The 17787-nt window shown below is 44.6% G+C and overlaps 1 protein-coding gene across 1 annotated transcript in view; it reads right to left on the bottom strand.

Moving 5' to 3' along the window:
- Positions 1–17787, bottom strand: part of LOC112261617 (homeobox protein Meis2) — a 114425-nt gene that overhangs the window by 49511 nt on the left and 47127 nt on the right.

Raw genomic sequence — 17787 nt, 5'->3', positions numbered from 1 at the left:
ACACTTAATATGGCAACTCAAGCTTTCTTATAGGCGTATAAGCCTGGGGTCATGTGGTATGTGTAAGCATACACACACACAGGGTTATGCTGTGGCGGTGAACCAAACTGTTACCTGGGTTGCCTCGGCTGACTGGAGAGCTGACTTCTTGGCTCCGAGGCAAATGAGCACATGACAAATTAGTGTGTGGGCCTCCTTCAGCCCTGAACCTCCGTGACCCCTTAGGAACCTCATCAACCCCCCTTTCTCCCATACACCCCCTTCTGAACCTCACAAAACACAAAACAAGAGAAAATGAAACCACTACCGTCGCAATGAATACCCAGAGTCGTACAAAACATACTCTTTATCTCCTATAAACATACAAAAATCATGGAATAAAAATACATTGTGTAGGCAGCAAAAATATGGTATAAACAGTTTTAAAAACAGTGCTGTAAAATGAGAACAGTTGTGTATTTCAAACTGCTTGCAGATGTGGGATATACCAGGGAAATGGCTCTAGTGGTGGCCCTAACAATACACATGGATTAGAAGGACTCAAACAGACAAACAGACATACAGACAGGGGACACTACAGAGAGAGATGTTTAGTCTGCTCAAACACAACCGGCTGGCCCTCTCTTTTCGAAGGCAGACTAGTGCACTTGTTTATCGTTTGGGACAAACACTGGTTACCAAGCTTGGCCAACTCTTCCAAGACCATGACTCCAGAATGACCTAGCTAGCCAGGCTCTTTTATGTCCCTCTCTCACTCTAAAGGGCTGGTTCACAGAGCCACTCCCATCGGGGCTCGACCTGGAGAAGACACCCGGTCGCCATGGAGACTAATGCTCGGTTGAGGGGGAGATTATTCTGTGATCATTTGCTAGGGATGCTTGTGGTGCTGATGTGATGCACTACTTATCTTCTCATCACGTTATCACTAATCATCACATCACTACTCATCACGTCATCACTACTCATCTACTCATCACTTCATCACTACTCATCTACTCATCACATCATCACTACTCATCTACTCATCACGTCATCACTAGTAATTTACTCATCACATCATATCTACTCATCACGTTCTACTCATCACGTTATCACTACTCATCTACTCATCCTAAGATCCAAGATGGCGTAGCAGTCAGACGTCTTTGTCCTGTCGTGTCCCTTGTATATAGCGTTTTTTTACATATTTTTCTTCGCATATCTTTTAAAATATTTTGCTAAACCTCAACATCTAAATACTCTCCTGCAACCCGCCTCACCCAATGTAGCGTGGATCTGCTTCTTTTCCCCTAAAGTATCTATATTTACTTCGGATCTGGAATCCCTCAACTGAAGCTAGCCCGCTAACTACCAGCTATCAGTCAGCAAACCATTGCTAGAGGTCATCAGCTAACCTTCAGCTCGAATAGCTCTCGCCAGTTCGAACAACGTAACTCTAACCAGAGCATATCGGACCTATTATTTTTATCCCTGGATTCCCACCGCAAACTGAACATTTTCATCTGGATCAACAACAGATGGCAGGGTACCCTAGTGGTTAGAGCGTTGGGCTAGTAACCGGAAGGTTGCAAGTTCAAATCCCCGAACTGACAAGGTACAAATCTGTTGTTCTGCCCCTGAACAGGCAGTTAACCCACTGTTCCTAGGCCGTCATTGAAAATAAGAATTTGCTCTTAACTGACTTGCCTAGTTAAATAAAGGTTAAAAAAAAGCTCCCCTACGACTGGAATTCCGACATAGGACTCCAACAGGCCCCTCAGGCGCGACGCCCGCTGAAGGCCTATTATGCTAACCAGCTAGGCCTGCTAGCTACCTAGAGCTACTTGGAACCCTACTAATTCCATGACCTTTCTATCGACGTCACCGCATGAAGAGGCAAAAACAGACTTAACCCCATTGCGACGTCCCCCAAAGGGTAATTTTCTAGCCCCTGCTATCTGCTTGCTTGCTAACCCGGCCTGCTAGCCTGCCCCAGTCTACTAACTGCTAGCTTGTTTAGCCCCAGTCTACTAACTGCTAGCTTATGTCTGAATCGCCGTGTCCCCAGCCAGCCCAACCACTCACTGGACCCATATTTATTTTCAATCTCTTTTCGATTTTTAATTCGATTATACCTTCCGGTAACCTGCCTCACCCAATGTGATACGGAATCGCTATTATTTTTAATTTTAGAAAACATTCAAGAACCTCCAGAAGTTAACCAGCTAATTAGCTACAAGCTGTTTAGTCATTGTTAGCCACTGCTAGCGGCTTTTACCTTCTGCACAGCCAGCCCTGTTTTTAGCCTGGATAATACTCGCCAGTCTACCAGTATCGAACTGTCTCTCCACAACAAAGCCGGATTCCTGCCGTAATCCCTGGACCACTACTTCTGATCTTCACAGCTAGCTTGCACCCAGTACCGAAGCTATCCCTGAGGCCCACCTAAAGGCCTACTCAGCTGTTCACCCAAACCCCACTCATACACGGCTAGAGCCCAATACTCCACCGGATCCTTGCTGTAAACTCTGGACCTTGGCTAACGCCACTGCCACGAAGCTAGCACCAGTTAGCTGTGAGCCAGGCACATCTCCCTGCAAGCAAACTACATTCTACAAAACCTCTTTCGCCATCTGGCTTGGATTCTCTGTCGACACAGCCCCCTGCCGCACCACCACGACTGGTCTGCCGAAGAATACTCCATCCGCTGTGCCTTCAACCGGCCTCCATCTGAGCAGACCCCCCCTACCACCCCCGGGCTACTAACTTTAAACCCTGTGTTGCCCGCGTGCTAGCATAGTGGCGGCTTCCCTGTTCCATCTACTGCTGCCCCCTGGACACTATGATCACTTGGCTACAAAGCTGATGCCTGCTGGACTGTCCATTAATCACGGTACTCCATCACGGTTCTCCATTCCCAGCCGCGAACTCAGGCTCTGTGTCTAGTTAATCCGACCCTCTCTGCCTAGTCATCGCCATTTTACCTGCTGTTGTTGTGTTAGCTGACTAGCTGTTGTTGTCTCACCTGTTGTTTTAGCAAGCTCTCCCAATCAAGACCTGCGATTACTTTATGCCTTGCTGTATGTCTCTCTCAAATATCAATATGCCTTGTATACTGTTGTTCAGGTTAGTTATCATTGTTTTAGTTTACAATGGAGCCCCTAGTTCCACTCCTCACACCTCTGATACCTCCTTTGTCCCACCTCCCACACATGCGGTGACCTCGCCCATTATACCCAGCATGACCAGAGATACAACCTCTCTTATCATCACCCAGTTCCTGGGCTTACCTCCACTGTACCCGCACCCCACCATACCCCTGTCTGCACATTATGCCCTGAATATATTCTACCACACCCATAAATCTGCTCCTTTTATTCCTTATTCCCAACGCTCTAGGCGACCAGTTTTGATAGCCTTTAGCCGCGCCCTCATCCTACTCCTCCTCTGTTCCTCGGGTGATGTGGAGGTAAACCCAGGCCCTGCATGTTCCCAGGCACCCTCATTTGTTGACTTCTGTGATCAAAAAAGCCTTGGTTTCATGCAAGTCAACATCAGAAGCCTCCTCCCTAAGTTTGTTTTACTCACTGCTTTAGCACACTCTGCCAACCCTGATGTTCTTGCCGTGTCTGAATCCTGGCTTAGGAAGGCCACCAAAAATTCGGAGATTTCCATATCCAACTATAACACTTTCCGTCAAGATAGAACTGCCAAAGGGGAAGGAGTTGCAATCTACTGCAGAGATAGCCTGCAAAGTTCTGTCATACTTTCCAGGTCTATGCCCAAACAGTTCGAACTTCTAATTTGAAAAATGAATCTCTCCAGAAATAATTCTCTCACTGTTGCCGCCTGCTACCGACCCCCCTCAGCTCCCAGCTGTGCCCTGGACACCATCTGTGAATTGATCGCCCCCCATCTAGCTTCAGAGTTTGTTCTGTTAGGTGACCTAAACTGGGATATGCTTAACACCACGGCAGTCCTACAATCTAAGCTAGATGCCCTCAATCTCACACAAATCATCAAGGAACCCACCAGGTACAACCCTAAATCCGTAAACATGGGCACCCTAATTGACATCATCCTGACCAACTTGCCCTCCAAATACACCTCTGCTGTCTTCAATCAGGATCTCAGCGATCACTGCCTCATTGCCTGTATCCGCTACGGGTCCGCGGTCAAACGACCACCCCTCATCACTGTCAAACGCTCCCTAAAACACTTCTGCGAGCAGGCCTTTCTAATCGACCTGGCCTGGGTATCCTGGAAGGATATTGACCTCATCCCGTCAGTTGAGGAAGCCTGGTCATTCTTTAAAAGTAACTTCCTCACCATCTTAGACAAGCATGCTCCGTTCAAAAAATCCAGAACTAAGAACAGACATAGCCCTTGGTTCACTCCAGACCTGACTGCCCTCGACCAGCACAAAAACATCCTGTGGTGGACTGCAATAGCATCGAATAGTCCCCGCGATATGCAACTGTTCAGGGAAGTCAGGAACCAATACACGCAGTCAGTCAGGAAAGCAAAGGCCAGGTTTTTCAAGCAGAAATGTGCATCCTGTAGCTCTAACTCCAAAAAGTTCTGGGACACTGTAAAGTCCATGGAGAACAAGAGCACCTCCTCCCAGCTGCCTACTGCACTGAGGCTAGGTAACACGGTCACCACCGATAAACCTGTGATAATCGAAAACTTCATTGCCGCCATTGTCGCAACCCCTATAACCAGCCTGTTCAACCTCTCCTGAGATCCCCAAGGATTGGAAAGCTGCCGCGGTCATCCCCCTCTTCCAAGGGGGAGACACCCTGGACCCAAACTGTTACAGACCTATGTCCATCCTGCCCTGCCTATCTAAGGTCTTCGAAAGCCAAGTCAACAAACAGATCACTGACCAGCTCGAATCCCACCATACCTTCTCCGCTGTGCAATCCGGTTTCCAAGCCGGTCACTGGTGCACCTCAGCCACGCTCAAGGTACTAAACGATATCATAACCGCCATCGATAAAAGACAGTACTGTGCAGCCTTCTTCATCGACCTGGCCAAGGCTTTCGACTCTGTCAATCACCATATTCTTATCGGCAGACACAGTAGCCTCGGTTTTTCTAATGACTGCCTTGCCTGGTTCACCAACTACTTTGCAGACAGAGTTCAGTGTGTCAAATCGGAGGGGATGTTGTCCGGTCCTCTGGCAGTCTCTATGGGGGTGCCACAGGGTTCAATTCTCGGGCCGACTCTTTTCTCTGTATATATCAATAATGTTGCTCTTGCTGCGGGCGATTCCCTGATCCACCTCTACGCAGACGACATCATTCTGTATACTTCTGGCCCTTCCTTGGACACTGTGCTGTCTAACCTCCAAACGAGCTTCAATGCCATACAACACTCCTTCTGTGGCCTCCAACTGCTCTTAAACGCTAGTAAAACCAAATGCATGCTTTTCAACCGTTCGCTGCCTGCACCCGCACGCCCGACTAGCATCACCACCCTGGATGGTTCCGACCTAGAATATGTGGACATCTATAAGTACCTAGGTGTCTGGCTAGACTGCAAACTCTCCTTCCAGACTCATATCAAACATCTCCAATCCAAAATCAAATCTAGAGTCGGCTTTCCATTTCGCAACAAAGCCTCCTTCACTCACGCCGCAAAACTTACCCTAGTAAAACTGACTATCCTACCGATCCTCGACTTCGGCGATGTCATCTACAAAATAGCTTCCAATATTCTACTCAGCAAACTGGATGCAGTTTATCACAGTGCCATACGTTTTGTTACTAAGGCACCTTATACCACCCACCACTGCGACCTGTATGCTCTAGTCGGCTAGCCCTCGCTACATGTTCGTCGCCAGACCCACTGGCTCCAAGTCATCTACAAGTCTATGCTAGATAAAGCTCCGCCTTATCTCAGTTCACTGGTCACGATGGCAACACCCACCCGTAGCACGCGCTCCAGCAGGTGTATCTCACTGATCATCCCTAAAGCCAAAACCACATTTGGCCACCTTTCCTTCCAGTTCTCTGCTGCCTGCGACTGGAACGAATTGCAAAAATCTCAGAAGTTGGAGACTTTTATCTCCCTCACCAACTTTATTAAACATCTGCTATCTGAGCAGCTAACCGATCGCTGCAGCTGTACATAGTCCATCGGTATATAGGCCACCCAATTTACCTACCTCATCCCCACACTGTTTTTATTTTATTTACTTTTCTGCTCTTTTGCACACCAGTATCTCTACCTGCACATGTTAATCTGATCATTTATCACTCCAGTGTTATTCTGCTAAATTGTAATTATTCACTCCTATGGCCTATTTATTGTCTAGCTCCTCATGCCTTTTGCACACAATGTATATAGATGATTTTTTTTCTACTATGTTATTGACTTGTTTACTGTTTATTGTTTACTCCATGTGTAACTCTGTGTTGTTGTCTGTTCACACTGCTATGCTTTATCTTGGCCAGGTCGCAGTTGCAAATGAGAACTTGTTCTCAACTAGCCTACCTGGTTAAATAAAGGTGAAATACTACTCATCTACTCATTATCTACTCATCACGTCATCACAACTCATCTACTGATCACGTTATCACTACTCATTATCTAGTCATCACGTCAACACTACGCATCTACTCATCACGTTATCACTACTCATCTACTTATTATCTACTCATCACTACCCATCTACTCATCACGTTATCACTACTCATCTACTCATCACATCATCATTACTCATCACATTATCACTACTCATCTACTCATCACTAATAATCTACTCATCATCTTCTCATCACGTTATCATTAATCATTTACTCATCACGTTATCACTAATCCTCTACTCATCACTTTATCACTAATCATCTACTCATCACGTTATCACTAATCATCTACTCATTATGTTATCATTACTCATCCGGTCATCTACTCATCACTTTATCACTAATCATCTACTCATCTACTCATCATGTTATCACTAATCGTCTACTCATCACGTTACCACTAATCATCTACTCATCACGTCATCACTAATCATCTACTCATCACGTCATCACTAATCATCTACTCATCTACTCATCACGTTATCACTACTCATCATGTTATCACTACTCATCACGTTATCATTAATCATCTACTCATCACGTTATCACTACTCATCTACCCATCACATCATCACTACTCATCTACTCATCATGTTATCGCTACTCATCACATTATCACTACTCATCTACTCATCACGTTATCACAACTCATCTACTCATCACATTATCAACACTCATATACTCATTATCTACTCATCACGTCATCACTACTCATTACTCATCATGTCATATCTACTCATCACATTATCACTACTCATCTACTCATCACATTATCACTACTCATCACGTTATCACTACTCATCTACTCATCACGTTATCACTATTCATCTATTCATCACATCATCACTACTCAACACATCAGCACTACTCATCTACTCATCACGTTATCACTAATCATCTACTCATCACGTTATCACTACTCATCACGTTATCACTAATCATCTACTCATCACGTTATCGCTACTCACCTACTCATCTACTCATCACATTATCACTACTCATCATGTCATCACTACTCATCTACTGATCACGTCATTACTACTCATCTATTGATCACGTCATTACTACTCATCTACTAATTAGTCATTACTACTCATCTACTGATCACGTCATTAATACTCATCTACTGATCACGTCATCACGTCATTACTACTCATCTACTGATCATGTCATTACTACTCATCCACTGATCACATCATTATTACTCATCTACTCATCACGTCAATACTACTCATCTACTCATCACGTCATTAATACTCATCTACTGATCACGTCGTCACGTCATTACTACTTATCACGGCATCACCACTCATCTACTGATCACGACATTACTACTCATCTACTCATCACTTCATCACCACTCATCTACTCATCACGTCATTACTACTCATCTACCCATCACGTCATCATTACTCATCTACTCATCACATCATTACTACTCATCACGTCATTACTACTCATCTGCTGATGACGTCATTACTACTCATCTACTCAACACGTCATTACTACTCATCTACTGATCACGTCATTACTACTCATCTACTCATCATGTCATCACGTCATTACTACTCATCTACTGATCACGTCATTAATAGTCATCAACTCATCACGTCAATACTGCTCATCCACTCATCATGTCATCACTCATGTTAACTCCTATATTGACAGGGTTGATACTATAGGTGCCATCTCTCTACTTCCGCTGTTGTTGCCTATGTTACCATTGATAGTTATGTTTGTGTAACTAATTTTGCCCTGGATCATGGCAGTCATCATGTCACAATGACATGACACTCATTCCTACCCTGCTGCATCTGATTTACAGATGTCTTCATACACTCATGATTGTAGGAGATAAAAAAATACCCATGATATAAATAACTAATTCTTCTCAATGACACAACGTTTCACAACATTCAGTCACACTTTTTGACAGTGAAAGATACCAGTCATATCTAAGGTTCCAGTGAATATGCAACAGGGCTCTATACGAAACACAATTCAAATGAACCCACGTGAAAGTGTTCGGCTCAACGTACGACCCCCAAACTGACCCTGGGATATATCACTTCCCTTTCAGACAGCCCAGGGTTGCAATACACTTGGCTTAGCAGCTTAACAGCATTTCCCCAAACACCCCGACCAAAACGGTGCATGGCCCAGCACAAAACCTGAGATGCTTGATGCCTGCCTGAGAGTGCAACCCCTTCATTCATAGACTGCATTACACTTATGGGTGAGTGCACGCAAACGCAAACGCACACGCACACACACACACACACACACACACACACACACACACACACACACACACACACACACACACACACACACACACACACACACACACACACACACACACACACACACACACACACACACTAGCCCCACTACGTCTGCTCCTGAGGTCCCCTATTTATTTTTATAGGTGTTTGAGGATTTAGGTTAGTCAAAAGACAAGGCCAGGCCGGGAGTGGTATCTTTGAATGTGAGTGCTTCCTGTTTTCATTGCCTGGTTCGACCCTTGCCTTAGCAGGTTCTATTTGGGGCTAACAGAGGGCTAGCAGGTTGCTACAAAAGCGGAAGGCTGAGGGCGCCAAAAGGCTAATTAGGAGAACTTCACCAAATGAAGGGGCAGCCCCTTTTACTGCTATGGAAACGCCCCAGCTAGCAGTTAGCCTAGCAACACAACCTCACTCTCTGTCTATCTCACCCTGCCTATGTCTTCCCTTTTCTCCCTAGAGCCCACCTCTCTCTTTCCCTCTCCTCCGCTCCTTACATCTATCCTATCTTCCTGTTTCTCCATCCATCCCTCCCTCCCTCCTTCCCTTTCTGCCTCCCTGCTTTTGAAGTGCAGTCGAACATTTTACCCCTAACAGTGAAGTTTACCTTTCTGATAACATAATCTCCCTGTAGTATTGAAAAGCTTATACCAACAGTCTGGTATTTCACTTCCCTTAATGTGACTGGAAGACATCCAGAAACTCAGAAAGACAGAGGGAGAGAAAGGGAGGGAGGGGAGAGGGAGAGACTGTCTCTGGCCCTCTAGTGCTAGCTTACGCCAGCTGATCTCAGCAGTTTGCCAATTCCACACAGGGCATAAAAGAAGCCAGCTCGCATGCTTTCTGCTGCTATATGAATACATACATGAAAGAGGCTGGGCTTATCACAATAACTCAAACAAATAATTGCCGGCGTATTCATTACGTATAGAAGATATCAGATCTCGGCTGCCACACACAAAATGCTGTGTTTCATTCTCCCTGGGCTGACTGAAGGCCGCTGAAGGACTGAGGGGCAAGTGGCAATTGAAGCAGGCCTATTTTCCATATCTGATTGTGATGAAGAAAGCCGCCCTGCGATTTCTCCCATGAGAGTGTGAGGTCAGGGGGAACCCAGGAGGGGGGCGAGGAGGGAGAGGAGGGGAGGGGGAGGCAATTTTGTTATTCTGAATCCGAAAGCCAACAATTGTTACTGTTGGCCTGTGTTGTTTTTCGCGGTGTGAAGGGGGTCCCGTCCTTTTGAGCCCTTTCAGAATTAGGTGACAATGGCTGGATGTAGAGAACATATGTAGGGAGACCCCTGTGGTCGCTCTCATGGTGGAGAAGCTAGCACGCTGGAGAAAATACAAGCCCCGCTACCTTTCACTCTCTGCCTCAGTTAATGAATGTGTCAATGGAAGAATGCTGCAATAGGCCATTCAGGGGCCAAAGTCCCCAAGAATTCGCCCCTGCACAAACGCATCCTGAAATGGAAAGTACATTTGCCTAACAAATTAAAAGAAAAGGCGAATGGGTGTGTGTGTGTGTGTGTGTATGTGTGTGTGTGTGTGTGTGTGTGTGTGTGTGTGTGTGTGTGTGTGTGTGTGTGTGTGTGTGTGTGTGTGTGTGTGTGTGTGTGTGTGTGTGTGTGTGTGTGTGTGCATGTGTGTGTGTGTGTGTGTGTGTGTGTGTGTGTGTGTGTGTGTGTGTGTGTGTGTGTGTGTGCGTGTGCATGTGTGGGTGTATGTGTGTGTGTGGGATGTGTTGGGGGTAGAGTAAAGTAGAGGGGCATAATTCAATTAGTCTTCTTTTTTGACTTAGAAAAAATGAAGTTAGGTTAAAATGGAGGGATTATTGCTTGTACAAGTCTGGCCTAGGCGTCTCACAACAGACAAATCAAGATTTGAGAAAACATCTCAAAGCAGAAGAGGTAATAAAGGAGAGTGGGAAAAAAAGGGATTTTGAAAGCTTTTACTTCTCTGAATTAGAACAACTGCCCCTGGATCCAATCTCTTGTCTCCCCTTTCCACTCTTTCAATGCAATTTTAAAACAATTCTAAAGGAAATTGGTGGAGAGGCTGAAAAGCTTTCTTTGCTTCTTTCTCTGCTTTTTTGAAGCAGGGGAGCATTGGAACTGTGAGAGGCCTTCAAACGGACATTCCTCGAGTCGCCAGGAAAGAAGCCTAATGATCCCTCAATAAAGCGAGAAATGTCTAATTCGACCAAATTGCCAAAAGTATGTGGACACCCCTTCAAATTAGTTGATTCGGCCCTTTCAGCCACACTCGTTGCTACCAGGTGTATAATATCGAGCACACAGACATGCAATCTCCATAGACAAACATTGGCAGTAGAATGGTCTTACTGAAGAGCTTAGTGACTTTCAACATGGCACTGTGATAGGATGTCACCTTTCCAACAAGTCAGTTGGTCAAATTTCTGCCCTGCTAGAGCTGCCCCGGTCAATAGGTAAGTGCTGTTTTTGTGAAGTGGAAACGTCTAATAGCAACATAGTCTCAGATGCGAAGCGGTAGGCCATACAAGCTCACAGAACGGGGCCGCCGAGTGCTGAATCGCGTAACGCGTAAAAATGGTCTGTTCTCGGTTGCAACACTCACTACCAAGTTCCAAACAGCCTCTGGAAGCAACGTCAGCACAATAACTGTTTGTGGGGGCTTCATGAAATGGGTTTCCATGGCCGGGATCACCATGCGCAATGCCAAACGTCGTCTGGAGTGGTGTAAAGCTTGCCGCTATTGGACTCTGGACCAGTGGAAATGTGTTCTATGGAGTGATGAATCACACTTCACCATCTGGCAGTCCGACGGACACATCTGGGTTTGGGGGATGCCAGGAGAACGCTACCTGCCCGAATAAATAGCACCAACTGTAAAGTTTGGTGGATAAGGAATAATGGTCTGGGGCTGTTTTTCATGGTTTGGGCTAGGCCCCTAAGTTTGTGAAAGGAAATCTTAACGCTACTGCATACAATGACATTCTAGGCGATTCTGTTCTTCCAACTTTGTGGCAACAGTTTTCTGTGTCAGCATGACAATGCCCCTGTGCACAAAGAAAGGTCATAAATGGTTTGTCGAGATCGGTGTGCACAGAGCCCTGACATCAACCCCATCGCATACCTCTGTGATGAATTAGAACGCCGACTGTGAGCCAGGCCTAATCACACAACATCAGTGCTCGACCACATTAATGCTCTTGTGACTGAATGGAAGCAAGTCCTCACAGCAATGATCCAACATCTAGTGGATAGCCTTCCCAGAAGAGTGGAGGCAGTTATGGCAGCAAAATGGAGACAAACTCCATATTAATGCCCATGATTTTGGAATGAAATGTTTGACGAGCAGGTGTCCACATACTTTTGGTCACGTACTGTAGTATGAGCACACCAAATTAACCAGGTGTGTGTGTGTGTGTGTGTGTGTGTGTGTGTGTGTGTGTGTGTGTGTGTGTGTGTGTGTGTGTGTGTGTGTGTGTGTGTGTGTGTGTGTGTGTGTGTGTGTGTGTGTGTGTGTGTGTGTGTGTCTAACCACCCTGGTAGGTGGCTCCCCGAAATGTTCAACCCTCACTATCTTCCCCTTTTTCCCTCCTTCACACACAGGACAACCATCTAACTTCAAGCTCACTGTCAGCTTCCAAACTAAGCCCATTCTATTCTGTGGGTTGGGGAGAAATCTCCAGCCAAGGATATGTAGCCTAGCCATGAACTGTGCTGTGTGGTGGTACTGCAAGGCTAAGGGCTGTGCTGTGTGGTGGTACTGCGAGGCTAAGGGCTGTGCTGTGTGGTGGTACTGCAAGGCTAAGGGCTGTGCTGTGTGGTGGTACTGCGAGGCTAAGGGCTGTGCTGTGTGGTGGTACTGCAAGGCTGAGGGCTGTGCTGTGTGGTGGTACTGCGAGGCTAAGGGCTGTGCTGTGTGGTGGTACTGCAAGGCTAAGGGCTGTGCTGTGTGGTGGTACTGCAAGGCTAAGGGCTGTGCTGTGTGGTGGTACTGCAAGGCTGAGGGCTGTGCTGTGTGGTGGTGCTGCAGCTCCACTGTTCCTGAATAGATAAAAGTGATTAAAGCACTCCTGATTATCCCTGACCAATATGTAATGGATTTACAGCCCTTTCAATTAGGCCGTATTTGCTAGCCACTCATTATTTGGGCTTTGGTTAGGTAATCAGGGGGGCAGAGGCTTTGGGCAACGCAGGCACAGGGAGTGGGGGCACCTGACCCTCTTAAATGAGAGGATCAGGATCATCCTGGGGTTCTGACCTGCCCTGGCTCACTACCTTCCTCCCTCATTCTTCTTCTCCATTCATACATCCCTCCTTCATCCTATCACTCTGTCCATGCTAACTATGCCATGTGGTCAGCAGGCACCAGCTTGTGTGTCCCATCCACCTCTCTGCCTGAAATCAGACCTCCCGGTTAAAAATCAATACAGACCGCCGTTCTGATAATGTTCTGACATCAGAGAGGGCGGTGGGACATGACAACCCTACCCCCCCCCACCGCACACACACACACTCCCTTCTCTTGGACCATGCTGCCTGGCTAGCTTTATCACCTCAGTGCACACAAACACTGTTCAGTGACTCCTGACTCTACAGTGGCTTGACAGGGACCCTCGCTAATAATAAACACAAGCGCACACACACACACACACAGATATTAATTTCTAAAACTATCCACAGAATGAATGTGTCCTCTGAATATTTAATCCAAAGCGTAGTGTCACTCTTTGCCTACTGAAGTGAATGAGCCGTTGTCAGATGTTGTCTGATTTAAGTGTTTGGCAAAGAGAGAGAGTGTGAGGCAAACAAACAAGCTCCTCTGTGTTTTGGTGAGAAGCCAGCTTAACATGCAACCTCTCAACCTCAAACAACGGACAGAATATAGGCTTTACTTAGCCGGACAAACTTCTCTCTTGGAGGAGAGCCCAAGCACGTCCCCAGTGTTTCCGCAGATCATGTATGTAGACATTTGCGCAATCTTGAACAAACTTTTTCTGGCTGGTGCTCGCATTGCCTTCATTGTTTGTTTTTATAACAAATAATAACTTTGGACATGTGTGCATTCCTATCAAAGTAAGTGCCTTATTTTCTGTATATTGTTGTCATTTCTACAGTACAGTAGCATACAGTATGTATGTATATATGATGTATCTATGTATGGAGCATAATGTATTTACAGTTTTATTCACATGTTTTCAAATACTGGTGACAAATAATGCATTCCGATTATTGCATAGATTGTAATGGACACCTAATATGCATATTATTAGTATATTTGGATAGAAACCACTCTGAAGTTTCTAAAACTGTTTGAATGATGTCTGGAAGTATAACAGAACTTATTTGGCAGGCGAAACCCCGAGGACAAACCATCTAGGGAAACATTTCTTTCAGGTCACTCTCTTTTCAATGAGTTTTCAATGAATCTAGAATCTAGATCTAGAATTTTAAGGCCCTTGCTTGCATTTCCTATCGCTTCCACTAGATGTCAACAGTCTTTAGAAATTGGATGATGTTTTTCCTTTGAGAAATGAAGAAGTAGCCCTGTTCAGAACGAGGGTCGAGTGAAGTGTGCTGTTTGTTAGAGGCGCGTGACCTGAAAGCACGCTCCACTTTGTTTTCCTCCGGTATTGAACACAGTTTATCCCGTCTTAAATTTTATCGATTATTTACGTAAAAAATACCTAAAGTTGTATTAGGAAAGTTGTTTGAAATGTTTGGACAAAGATTACAGGTAACGTCTGAGATATTTTGTAGTCATGTTGGAACTGGTGTTTTTCTGGATCAAATGCGCCAAATAAATGGACATTTTATATATATAACGACGGAATTAATCGAACCATTTGTGATGTTTATGGGACATATTGGAGTGCCAACAGAAGAAGCTCGTCAAAGGTAAGGCATGAATTACATCTTTATTTCTGAGTTTCGTGTCGCGCCTGGCGGGTTGAAATATGATTGTCTGTGTTTGTTTGAGGGGGTGCTATCCTCAGATAATAGCATGGTTTGCTTTAGCTGTAAAGCCTTTTTGAAATCTGACACGTTGTCTGGATTAACAACAAGTGTAGCTTTAATTTGGTGTATTGCATGTGTGATTTCATGAAAGTTGAATATTTATAGTAATTTAATTTGAATTTGGCACTCTGCCATTTCACCGGATGTTGGTCAGGTGGGACGGTAGAGTCCCATCTAGCTTTGAGAGGATACTGAGGTGAAGGAATGGTTCACTCATCTTTCGAGTAAACTTCCGTAAGTGAAGTTTACTGCAAACAGACCAAACTTATCTTGTCTCCTCTTCTTATCTTTGGCTGATGCAAAAAAACAAATGTGGTGGCGCGCACAAATGTCGGATTAGTTTAGATTTTTAACAAGTGTTTTACTCAATTATTTCGATCAATGGAGAGACCACCCGTGATGTGATGAATTGTAAATAGTAATTGCTATTAGCTCATTCATATTGTGGTTTCTGCCAGCCAAGAGTTAGCTAAATATGACTGCTTTATGACTGTGTTATGTCAGTCTTTCAGCAGTTAGAGCTAGGACTGATGTAGGCTACATTTTCCCGGTTTGGATGATGTTTGTGCAAAATGTTTCTGTGAAAAAACAGTGTAGCTGTCAGTGTAGAATAAACACAGAGCCAGTATTGTATTGAAAGGCAATGTGATGTGCAGTATGTGCCAAACCAGTGGACAGGGCTGCTGATGTTACACTAGCTAGGCGTCAGCACTACCTCCACATCTCAGAGGCTCTTCAGCAGAGCAAACTAGCTTTGTCTGATTGAATTGACCCGGTCACTCTGGACCAATGACAGGTGAGTGACAGGCGAACGTGACAAGTCAGTGACAGGTGTGTATGTGTGCGTTTGTGTACGTGTACATGTACTTATGTGTAAACTTGTGTATATGTGTGTCACAGGAGCTTGCTGACGGCAGCACGGCTCATAATAAAGGCCGGAACGGACTTATTCTGCTCCAGTCATTACCACGAGCCTGTCCTACCCAATTAGAGTACATCAAACCTCCTGTGATGTGTGTCCACTAGGGCTGTGACGATATCGCATTTTTTTCCCCCATGGCAAAAATAAAAACAAGAAGCAGACCAAAGTCCTTGGTCCTTTAAAAACCTGCTGTATGTAAAATATTGTGTGCTACAACTTGGAAAATAAATACATGTGACTCTGGATGACAACAGGATGTTTGTTTCCAACATTAGGGCTGTTTTCCTAAAGAAGTTCAATACTTCCTTGCCAAAATACTAACGAGTATCGCGATACTGGTATTGTTCCAGCTAGGGCTGTTACGGGTGACCGTATTACCGCCACACCGGCGGTCACGAGTCATGACCGCAGGCAAATTCCATGTGACCGTTTAGTCATGTTAATTAGCCTTCTACAATCTCTGATGCTGCTGATGGTTATTAGAAGCCTACCAAACCTGCAACTGCCTGGTCCCTCTAATCACTCTGACATCAATGCAAATGTAATTCAAAATCAAATCAAACACTTCAAGAGAGCCCATGAGCTTATGTTGCGCAACAACTCTGTAGGCTATGCAATCGCATGAGAAAACAGAGTTTTGAGGGCCTCTAATAAAAAGAGGAGGATCCCATCAGCTTTCTATAGGCTAGGCCTACAATATATATTTCTCATCTTTCCTAATATTAAGCACATTGCATCGCTTTACTATCTGGCTGACATGAAAATAAACCAAGGGAAAAGCGTCCTCCATTCGCTATTTAAGTGCATAGATGACATGTATTTTTTCCCCTGCCCCTGTTCTGAGACAGGTGCATGATAATGGTCCACTCTAAATCAAAACTAATTTCACGCATATATTATTTAGTATATGTAAAGACAAAATTAAATCAAGAATACTCTGATGGGTGACAATATTAGCCTATCACTTGTGAATGATATATTATCACTTGTGAATGATGCCCAGCTTGTGTGCAGGCAAGAAGGCAAGAAACAGGGCATTCCCAGACTATGTTTGGAATATGTAGTTCTCGCACAGAAGGACAAGTTGACTAATAGAATAGGTCAACTTTTGAACTATGGGGGAAGTAGATTGACATAGGCTAATGCTTTTGCTGTTCGTTAGGCCTACTCATCTTATTGGCTGACGAAATGTAATTGAGGACAGTTCTTCTAACATCTTCCATATGCACCTCGGAATTCAATAACAAGGATGTGAGCAGGTGCGTCCCCGATGTGTCTGTCTTCACTTATAGCCTACTTCGGAGTTGAGATAGACGCGTGTGAGAAGAACCCGATCACATGACAGACATTGGCTAATAAGAATTGAGATATCTAAGAGAGCCATGTGAGTGAGAGGTGCTTCGGAACACACAGCCAGGAGAAGGGAATTATAATGATCATGTACAGCCCAAGGGCAGCCAATGGCCGTAAAAGGCATGTATTTTTTTAGGGAGCATCACTGCCGTCGGGAAATTCGAGATATTATCAAGTGCTTGTCAAATTGTGAATGAGAGACTGATGAAGTGTGTGCAGGCTGAGCAAGAAATAAAGCAGAGCTCCTGCCTTTCATGCAACTTTTTTCAAATCATCATTAGAGTCGCATCATGCAGCCTTGGAATGTATTAAAAATAAAAACATATAGTCCAATGTTTGTATCACAACTAAAGTTGCATAAATAACTATAAATTAAGCATATAGGAGGACGTGTTTCATTGAATAGCCGTATGCGTACTCCCTCAGAAATCGTTTGGAGAAAACATCCTTTCTATTTTATTCAGCTATGTTCAATTGTATTCTTCATACTATAAAATAATATAAAATAATGCCACGGAATTTTAAGAAAATCTTGTCTGCTAAATGAACTAGTGTAACCCACAGCCATATGGCATAGACAGATCAGAGTATGCTATTCTGTTCTTCTGAAATAAACTACATTTTCTTTATATCATGTTTCTTTCGATCTG

The sequence above is a fragment of the Oncorhynchus tshawytscha genome, linkage group LG11 (genome assembly GCF_018296145.1).
Source record: "Oncorhynchus tshawytscha isolate Ot180627B linkage group LG11, Otsh_v2.0, whole genome shotgun sequence".
NCBI lineage: Eukaryota > Metazoa > Chordata > Actinopteri > Salmoniformes > Salmonidae > Oncorhynchus > Oncorhynchus tshawytscha.
The sequence above is the reverse complement of the archived record's forward strand: the minus strand, read 5'-3'. Positions and strand labels throughout refer to the sequence as shown.